The sequence below is a fragment of the Alligator sinensis genome, unplaced genomic scaffold (assembly GCF_000455745.1).
Source record: "Alligator sinensis unplaced genomic scaffold, ASM45574v1 scaffold1153_1, whole genome shotgun sequence".
Classification (NCBI taxonomy): Eukaryota; Metazoa; Chordata; order Crocodylia; family Alligatoridae; genus Alligator; species Alligator sinensis.
In genome coordinates, this window is record NW_005842549.1 from 474775 (window position 1) to 482248 (window position 7474).

The window sequence follows — 7474 nt, forward strand, 5'->3', positions numbered from 1 at the left end:
TTTGCACCAGACTTGTATCTCTGAAACCAAGAGGGAATTAATTTCCTTTAAATCTGACCAATATCCCTTTGGACTTGGAAATGAAGACCAAGAGTTAGCAAGGACAGAGACCATTGAAGCGAAGTAGAGACTCCACTAGGTATCCTGACAAGAAGACAGCTATCTGTGGGCTCTGTAGAATAATTGATGGCGGCAAATGAGCTACAGCTTGTGGTATATATGCACAGCTGTGTGTATGGTAAAGTGATGTATCCTTATCACAAGTGACAGCAGGCAAGAAGCAGAAACAACTTACCTTGTTCACAGCCATGGGAACCCGCCATATACCTTAACTGCTTTGCTAGCAATCTAGTGACAGTATTACTCCTGGCTATACCATGCCTTTTGGGCAAAAGAAACAGCTCAGCATGATTAGCTGTACTTCTTGAACCCCTGTTTGAGAGCTGGATTGGAGTCGAGAGGGAAATGCAGAAGCACTAGGACAAAGACGCCAGTTCAGGGCGATGCAGGAGATCTGCAAAGAGAGCCAATGCAGAGGCAAAAGCAGCAGTGTATTCATTGGCAATAAATCTTTCCTGGCAACATGCTGCTCCTGTCCTGCTACCTCTGTTCCACTGCACAGGTCACCATGGCTTGGGCAAACAAGCAAGCAGGAGCAGAGTAGAGCAGAAAGGTTAATCCTGCGATAGGCCCGTTCAGAACAGAGATGGTCTGGGATTTTTCTGGTGCCAGCTATTCTCAGTGCTGGTAAAAAAAGTGACTCTAAATGCAGAAGCCCCTAGTTTACCACTCAATAAGCTGCAGCAATGGGGAGACCCCTGCTCACTGACTTTATTAAGGTCAAAAGAAGATGATTTTTCAGAGTGTATAGAAAGCTATTGTTTCAATGGGTTCCAGAAGGAGTTTTCATTTAAATTATCTTTTGGTGATCTTGATGATCTTCAAGGTCCCTTCCAGCCCTAATGTCTATGAAAACTTTCCCAAAGCACAAATATCCAAGAGAAATTAGCTGGTTACCCACTACCATGATTTCCATCTTAGTATCTTAGTATGCCTCTGAATAGTCCACTTTTCTGCGCTGTCATGCACTGCACACTCCCTGTCAGAGCTTTGCAAGGGTTCCAGGCAATTATTACTTGACTGAAATACTACATACATAGATGGCATCCTCTGTTAACCTCTTCAATGGCTCTGAAAGTAAGCTTTTGGCTGCATGATTTCATTGTGCTTTCATAGCAGCTGTGTTCTGATATATTTTCTCTTGAGCTGTTTGCCTTAGCATAACATCATCTGCTTGACTGGGTCTCTCCAATAAAAGGCTTGTCTAATACTCACTCTTGTTCAGAGCATCAAAAATGGAAGCCACACACCAAAAGAACCCGCACTGGCACAGAAATCAAGGTAGGACCAGTGCCTGGGAATACACAGTTTCCCTATGGCTGTTTAGGAGCACCCAGTTATACCAGTATAAAAGCACTTCTGCTGGTATAAATATCAGTTAAGGACCAGATGTAAACTATGCTACTATAAGTCATCTTGATACCATCATGCCTGTATCTGTACTAGGAATTTTACTGGTATAATTCTGCAAGCAACAACAAAAATTTGATACCCCTAGCTAACATAATTAGGCCAGTAAAATATCACTATAGACTGAATTACCTCAAAACAATAATCTCACAATACAAATCTAATCCAACTCAAGGATCCATTGCAGTCGTACAGGACTACAAAGCACAGGAGAAGAGATACTATTTCCTGCTGTAGCAGTTTAAAACACTGTTGGTTTTGGCAAACAGGAGTTGCAATAAATCAAGGTAAAGGCACATCCCTTTGAAATGTAAGCGCAATGAGAACAAAGCTCTTCTGCTGCCCAATTTGTGAACTGTAGCTAAAAGACACTGGCAATCCTAGATCCTCCCCACCCGGATTATGAAAGCCGGGTGGATAATGCAGAACTCCGGATTTAGAAAGACAAATTTTAATGGCAAGGCTTTGTTATACTAAAGTTTCCTCAGAAAGCAGGAAGAGGAACTAATATGTTGTGTTTTGATGAGTAATATTGTCATAAATTACAAAGCATGATATGATGGTCAAAGACATCAGTCTGTGACTCACAAGACCTTTGTGTGGGTATCTGCCCCACCAAGGACTTCCTGTTCAACACTGGGCAAGTCCCGGTCTGGACAATCAAATGAATTACAGCAAGAAAAGAGGCAGATGATAATTGTTCATCTGACCAGTCTTACGTGGGGCAAGAGAAAACTAAACCATGGCAACTTGCCCCTGAATGAAACTGGGCTAAATTGCCCCATCTTACCCCAGGGTAAAAGCAGGCAGACAGAGTCTCTGTGGAGGTAGTTCCCAGTAAGTCCCTGTCCATTTTAAATTACTACAATTTTGTCATTTGCACATATCCTTAGTGTCCCTGTGCCTCAGTTTCCTCTCTATAAAATATGGATAAAGGCAACTGATTTTGATATCACTTGGTTTGGGGGGGATTGTCACATCACACAAGCTCTCGGGGGCTCTGCTGTGGATGCACAAGGTATTGGGTGGAAGGTAGCTTTTAGATGTTATACTTTTTAAGGAAAATCTTGACTTTTAAATCTGTAATAATGAATGAGAAAGGAACAATTAAAGCCCCAAATCTGTTCTTAGAGAGACAGCATTGTCTAGTAGGCAGGATCTCCAAGTCACAGACAGTGCTCTATGTTTTATTTCCAACTCTGCCAATGACTTTCTGCTTACCTTGGGCAATACAGAGAGCCTTATTTTTTCCATCTGTAAAATGGGGACAACTACATCAGATTTTTAAAATGAAAGGTTTTATTATGTCAACAATTTTATATAAGAATTAGAGAGTATTGTTGCATCTTAGCTAGAGCAAAATGTACACTGCGTGGGACTTGAATAGTGGAAGGGACTGGAGACTGCAAATATTTGCAAATGGGTTACCTTCTCCTCTGTGTAACTTCAGTAACCATATTTATATGGTACCTTCTTATAGCAAAGGGGGCCCAAAGTTCTTTCCTAAATGCTAAGCCTAGGTTCATGCAGGTCTCAGAGAAACACTGCCACTTCTTGGGTGAAGCATGTAAACTTTAAGAGGGCCAAGCAACAGCTAGTAGTTTGGGGAAGGAACTGTTGTTGCCATGTCCATCAGAAATCTAACTGCTGGCACATGCCAGTGGTCTCTCTATCACCTGTGATTCTAGGCTTTCCAAAACAGATTCCTATTGTTGTTAACTGCCTTCGTCATACGCTCTGCTCCTTCCCTCTGGCACATCATGTAAGTCCATTAGTAGGCAAGTCACCTCTGGGTTTGGAAGAATATGTGATAAACTATATGGTTCTGTTCCCTGTGTACTTCAGCCAGAGCAAAGGTTTGTCAGAAGGAAAGAAGCAGACGTGGCTAGGGAAAAGGAAGATATGTGTGCAGAAGATAACCATGTTATTTATGAATGCTGTGAGCCATAGCTAGAAATGTTGCAGGTGAGCAGTTCATCTCTCTGGCGTTCTGCACTCTGTGCTGAGGATTGATCCAAGTTAAGACCCTTTCAGAGACCTGCTTCTACTTACAAGCCCCAAGTTGGTTGGGAGGGCCCTGATATTTCAGGGATTGCATCTATCTAATCACACCTCAGCCTGGGCAATGTGGTTAGCATATCTGACAAAGCCTCTTTTCTATTAGTTCTTGTAGCTGTGGAAGGCACTGGTGCCAGAGATAAAACTGAGCCTGAACCTTGCAACCATCAGAGATCTTTGCCAAACTCTGTTCTCACAGGTCTTCTAATAGACCCTAGCTATATTACTACTGAAACTCCTAACTACTGCTAGACTTCCGGTATATGACTTGCTTTAGGGGGCAGAGGGAAGGGAGAATTTTACTCTTATCCTGGAAGGAGTGAACGTTACACAATGGCTGTTAGAGGTGTGAAGGAAGGACCTCTGGGAAACATTAGCTGTAATGCAAGAAGGGTGTGAGATTTCTTCAGAGTGCTCCTTCCCTCCACAGGCATCCAGAAATGGAGCACAAAGGCCAACGCTATGTGGGAGGGACCCATTCACTACTACCCCAGCCTGTTCTGATGGCACTGAGCAGCGATAACACGGCTGCAACGTGATACCATATCTTGACATGTCAGCTTTCAGCAGATTAACCCTGCTGAATGCCAGTGAGATTACCAGGATCAGAAACTTTTTTTGTTACAAAAGAAAGAAAGATTCTGGGCTGGGTAAAATAAACACAAAGTGATATGATAGTACATGAACTCAAAGAAACATGAACAAAGAAGAACTACAGGAAAAACACAGAGCTGAGTCCTTCCTACAAAAATAAGAAGGATACTGCTCACCTTATGTTAAGCCAGGTCTAGAACCGCCCAGTGCTTCACAAAATCCATTGGGTCTGAAAGGCCAGATGATCCCTTACAAGAATGCGGTCATGTTATTTGGTACTTCCATCTCCCACTCCTCAATGACTGGAACTAGAAAATGCAGAGATGCCCGGAAGACCGTTTTGGAAGACTTATTTTAAATATGTAATGTCTTCCAAAACGGTCAATGAGTTGTTTCAGGTCAGTTCATTTTTTGGCCTGATTAGCCCTGATGGATTTTATAACTGCAGCTAGCTGAGTGGCCCCTGCCTGACCTCATCAGCTCATGAAGCCAATCTGTCATTTCAAATCAAACCATTTCACTCATTTTTGTCATAAAAATACTTCTTTTCATGTCATCCTTCCACCAAACAAGCATCCTGCCTTGCTTTTCAAAATTCCCATTGATAATGTAACCCAAGCCTGTCAAAGCTGTACGTACCTACCACCTTTTCTACTCAGCTGCGAAAGCCGCCCTCTGTCTCTTGCTATCATTCAAGACCCGGTGGAAAACATGCACCAGCATTGCTTACTAAGCAGCTGTTCTAAGTTTTGTACAGAAGAGGGAGCCCTAAATCTCCATTGCAATGATCTGATCTTCTATAAACTCTGCAGCAAAAGACATTTTACCATTTGACCAACTCCAGTGGGGCAAATAAATCAAACGAGTCCCTAACATTTGCATGATTAAACACACTGAACGCTTCTGAGTCACAGGATTGCATGATTAGTTACCACCCATATTATTAGTTCTGAAAACTAATAGGGACTTGTAGGGATGTTTGCAAATATCATAGTTTGTACATTTTCGCCCCAGTCCTTCACCCAGACATTCATAACACAGTTTCTGTATTAAAAACCTGCTGCCCAAACAGGAAACAAAGTGATTTAAATGAATGGTTTGCAGACAGCATAGCAACTAACTAACTAACACTTCGATAATATTCAAAGAAAATCAAATTCAGGCCATGAATGATTAACTAACCAAGCAATGAACTAAACATGGAATTCATTTTGTTCATATGATATAGTTAAATTAGTTCAACAGGATACATAAAGGTCCAGATCCTATTTTGCTTATTAAGAGACTAAATGTGATCCTATTCTACCCTGTGTGAGCCCCTGAAGCGTAGTTAAACTCAAAAGGTGGGTGGATCCTCCAGCTTGCTTCCGTCTGTGGTTTAGTCATAAGGCTGTGGCCATGGCATATTACCAAAGTAGATATGTTAACATTTTTCACTTCAGTCCAGAGAACCAAAAAACAAACAAATTATTTACACAGCGCTAGCACAGACATAGCCACATGCATCATCTATCTCAGGTCACACCCTGTGATGTTTGGTCATGCTGTATGGTGCTGGCTTATATTGCTTGATAACCTGAATGCAGGAAAGTGAACTTTTCACCTGTTCACATGGGACAGCGTGGCAAGAATCCCAGTATTGTACTTAGTTACAGCACGGACACGCATACAGTTGTTCAGGTGAGTCAGGGGATTGGCTCCCTAGGAGAACTCAGCAATTAAATCCAGCCTGCTCCTGATAGCCATTTGCTGGTTTGCTTAACAGGGTGAAGAAATTGCTAGCTCTTTGATGTAGTCCTCAACTTAAGTCAGGGAGACCATCTGGCACAACTGCAGGTCAGTTTTGTCAGGATAATCAATCGGGCTTTTTTAACTAATAGCTGGTGTTGACCTGCAGTGTGCCCAAGCGTTCTCTTCTGCTTTATTAACGGCTGTCTCACAAGCAGACTCACATTTCATGTTAAGCAGCACCTGTATATTTTGCTACCTGGAATCAATTGATTGAAACAGCAGGAGGCTATGAGGTGGGCTTGACCTTGCCTCTCATAGTAACCCCCTAAGCTCACTGACCCCACAGGAATGCTGTGCTAACTACAGGCAGTGAGTGTGAATGTGTGCATGGGTGTGTGTATGTGTCTGGAGCCTAGCAGGCTGGCTCCATCAGGACTATGGTTGTGGGGCTGGGCACTGGAGCACAGTTCAGGAGCACAGACCAACAGCAGATGACTCAGGAGCTTCAGTTTTGTGACCAACACATCTTCTTATGCCACGTTCTGCGCCTCAAACCTCAATCTGCAACAATGGATGTAAAAATCCATGTTCTCTTCCTGAAGTATCTGGTCTATGTGGGTCCCTCCATACAGGGGATGATCTGGTCCTAAGATTAAAACGGCTTCTTCACTGTAGGTCTTAACTGGCTCAGACATTTTCTCAGTGGAAAAGTTGTGTTGGTGCAACTCAAACCCATCCGTCCAGCTGTCATCCAATGTAGTTCCACTAGAACAAGCTGTTTGTGCTCTTTAATTTCAGTTCAAGTTAAATTTGTCCCCCAAAATAATTAAACTAGAGTAAAATGAGTCATTGTTAAATCAGGAAGAGAGTGTGAACATGGGTGTTTACATTGGTTTAATGTGGTTTAAACCAATGACACTTTCTCATGTAGACAAACCTAGACGGCTGTTATCACGGTTAACTCAAGTGGCTGCCTCCAGTGACAAAAAACCTGGGTGACATTCTTATATGGTTACTACTTTGGCTGAACAGGTAAAGACCCAGTCTATTGTTGCTGAGGGCCCAGGCTCAATTCCTACAAAACCATCATGTATGCACATTTATGAAGGTATTTTGTCCTAGAATTAAATTACCCATGCAACAAAATACTTTTTTCCTAGGATATTTGATAGCAACTTTAGAGCCATTTGTTACAAGCAGTGAATGACTCTGCCTTATTCCATGGCTCAAGGGGAGAGATTTGTTGGCAATAAGCACACTGGGTCATTAAACACAAAATGCAAACAGACTCCATTTACCAACAACATTGGTACAGTCCAACAGTTTTATATAATAGTCACTTTATTCCTTTGAAAAACACAGTTTGTTCCACAAATAATCTACCTATAGCATTACAAAGAAGGCAGCATGCACAAATGCAGGGATAGCTGAAAATATAAGATATATGGGGAAACAGATGACTATATTCTTAATATAATAATATGCAGCCCTGGCCTTTCCTTGCGGTCCTTGGGTGCTACTACATTATGAATAATAAACTGAAGTCCTTTGACTTCAGCTC

At 42.1% G+C, this 7474-nt stretch overlaps 1 protein-coding gene across 3 annotated transcripts in view; it reads right to left on the bottom strand.

The window, feature by feature from the left end:
- The window catches only part of LOC102373085 (transmembrane protein 45B-like), an 18552-nt gene that overhangs the window by 6700 nt on the left and 4378 nt on the right, over window positions 1-7474 (bottom strand). The window contains exon 1 of one of the 3 annotated variants that reach the window (XM_025213808.1): window positions 4822-4867. The exons of 1 other annotated variant lie outside the window; for it this stretch is intronic. The gene's annotated coding sequence lies outside the window, so the exon portion shown is untranslated. Of the gene's footprint in view, window positions 1-4358; window positions 4632-4821; window positions 4868-7474 lie in introns of those variants that run through there. One more of the 3 variants, XM_006032145.2, reaches the window with a different exon arrangement.